The 3004-nt window shown below is 34.8% G+C and overlaps 1 long non-coding RNA gene across 1 annotated transcript; it reads left to right on the forward strand.

Moving 5' to 3' along the window:
• The first annotated feature begins 227 nt into the window (after positions 1-227).
• Positions 228-2104, forward strand: LOC115925195. The gene is made up of 2 exons (XR_004064594.1): positions 228-1189; positions 1664-2104. It is a non-coding gene; the product is annotated as an uncharacterized LOC115925195 (long non-coding RNA).
• The last annotated feature ends 900 nt before the right edge of the window (positions 2105-3004 follow it).

The raw sequence follows: 3004 nt of genomic DNA on the forward strand, positions 1-3004 counted from the left end.
AATTGAAACTTTTTTATAAATAAAATACATGATATATGCAGAAGCAAGCAAATCAGAAATATCAAGTATAGTCATGAAATCCTAATTAAAATTTGAGCTCAAGGCCTCAAAATCCATGCATTACCCCCAAAGTTAACATGAAGCGGAAAATATGCTCAGAAGCGATGAAGATCGAGGTTGGATACATGCTTGTAGGTATTTTAGATGGTTGAAAGTATGGCTGAAACTCTGTAGCAGCAGCCATGCACTGATTCAAAATTTAGGACTGATCCATGCAGCCTGCTATAGCAAAAAAAACATGCGCAATAATAATTAAGATGCCTTTTTGTCAAGTTGTGTTATCACCGAACAAACACACTCTCTGGCCCATCAAAAATTAAGCTTTAGTCTAAAAGAAATGGTCTCTTTACTATGAAATACATCCCAATATCTCCATGGAAGTCTATGTAGGCCTATTGTTGTGTTGGGATCGGTGTGTTATGTTATTGGCGGTAGGAGAGGTACATCAATAAATATGAAGAAGTAAGGATAGACTATATTAAGAGTATTTATTATCTCCAAACTTTGGAGACTCGAATCGGTCACCTCATTATGAACTTCCACATTGTAAAATACAAGATGAAGAGAGAGCTAGCTAGAAAGAGGGTCTTGATCAAATGGAGATCAAAACTAAACTCCTCTCTACAAAGCCAGAACATGTCATAATTTATACAGAAGGATACAAAATGGATATGAGGGTAGGTTACATTGTGTCAAAGGAACAAAAACAAGTTCCCTCTCACAGTCATTTAGCTAACACATGTAATCTGTTCTGGGAAAGGGTTTATGAAACAAAGGGGGTTTTGGTTATTGGGAGAAAGACAGGAACTCTTTTGTTTTGGAGGTTTGGGGGCTCTTATCGAGTGTATACAATTTGGGGTTTATTTGGCTAGAATAAGTTATTAAACAAATGTCTTGGAAGGAGGTCTGGTATTTCGCAGGGTGGGTCTTATCTGTATTGGGGCATATACTGAGTGATATTACATATTATTACCGAGGGGTGTAGACTTGTACTACCATTACATAACACTATATAAAGGAATTGGTGTGCACCTAAACTTGGACTACAATTTAAGAAGGATACATCATTCTGGATAATCACCATTCGTTCATCATTTCTTTCCTGGGCCTTGATAACTGCATAGATAAGGTGAGAATATTTCTTCTAAGGTATTGATAGTTGCTCACTCAATGCAATTAAAGTATATAGATTATTATTAATGCATGACATATTTCAGCATGAATATTTGTGTTTAACATCTATAATGTACAATAGCCTAGTATATGTGTTATAAATGATTTAAAGATGTATGTGCTCCATTGTTATGATTGTAATTTTGCAAATGACCTTGTATGTAGTGTAACGGCATGATCGAAACCAAAAAGGTACAAAAAGTTTGAAGTTGAAGACTATCAGGCCAAATAGGAATTATTCATGAATCAGTTCAACAAAAAGTATGATGATGCGCCCAGCACCAATCCTGCTTGCATCAGAAAGAAAGAAAAACAAAATTGTTATTGTCTTGGTTTGTAGAATAATCTCATTTTGCATATCATTCTTGACATGTTTGAACTGTTTATATAAAATTACTAACCAATAATTCAAATGTTTTTTCCATTGCAGCTTCACCTGTGGAATGGAAAAACTGTTGTCCAAGGAGACTGGGTGGCTGTGTTTTATTCAGGCAGCAGATTTCCCCCCATTGGACAAGTTTCGCACCTGGACAATGTAAATGGTATTGCCTCTGTCCGATTTCTGAAAGGGCGGAGGCTTTCCAAGACAGATGATCAGGACGTGGAGAATCAGTTTATCATTTGCACCCTTCGTGTACAGTACGTGCATGAAAAGGATGAATTTTTCACACACCCTCTTATGAAGGACAAAGTAGAAATTGCTAAACAAATGAATAGTGAATTTTATATGTGACTCCCTTTCCTCAAACCCACATAAAGTGGCCAGATATATGTGCTATGAGCCAAAATGTGTGAATTATAGTAGGCTTGTTGCATTTTGAGGTACGATGATTACTAAGGACACATATTCCTTGGATCAAAAAAAAAAAAATTCATCCAAACTCTGTATCTATGCAAATTAGGTCTAACTTCCATAATTTATGCAAATTTATTCATTGTAATAAGATATTCCATTACAATGGTGTCTTTATTGACACATTTAAAAGAGAACATTCTTTTTTGGATCAAAAGATTTGTTTTGTTAAGCTCTGTTTATATGCAAATTAGGCCTTATTTGCATAATTTATTCAAATGTATCATAGGCATCGTTTAACAATGTTAAATCTGAGATGCACGGCCCTACGTGTTATCAGTGTCTGTGACATTGTGTAATATTGAAGCCCTAAACAAAATCGCGCTTCAAAATGATCAAGAAGTGCCTCAAAAAAGTTTTTAAAAATCTGTGACCGGTTTTACCAAACTTTTCCCCAATAGACTGTAGTGTGATTTTCCAATCATAAATATCTTAATAATCAGACAGGCGATCGGCTTGTAAAATTCATGGGGTTCCTGATTCACCTAAAGGTTTATAATTATCATTGCAGCATGAGCTAACTCTAGGATTTTGTTTCAGAATCTAAAACAAAGTTACCGGATCCCTTTAATGGAAATGGAATATCTATTACAATGGTGTTTTTACCAAGATATTGGAATTTACATATTCCTTGGATCAAAAGAAGAAAATTAAGCCAGAGACACTCTGTATGTATGCAAATAAGCAAATTAGGCTTTATTTTGTGAGATAATGAAAAACTGAGTGTAAGACTTGAAAATGTCTACAATTTTAATGACAGACATCAAATGCATAATTTTGTATGAAAAATGGTTGAAACCACTGCTTTATAGAGAGCATCCTCTTTTGTTTGAATGGCTTTTTAAAAAATAATGATGGGCCTTTTACTAAGTCACTTTTTCTTTACCTTTCGAGCATGGTGGTGTTGTACTTATTTGT

Source organism: Strongylocentrotus purpuratus, unplaced genomic scaffold (genome assembly GCF_000002235.5).
Source record: "Strongylocentrotus purpuratus isolate Spur 01 unplaced genomic scaffold, Spur_5.0 spur5_scaffold_17, whole genome shotgun sequence".
Classification (NCBI taxonomy): Eukaryota; Metazoa; Echinodermata; class Echinoidea; order Camarodonta; family Strongylocentrotidae; genus Strongylocentrotus; species Strongylocentrotus purpuratus.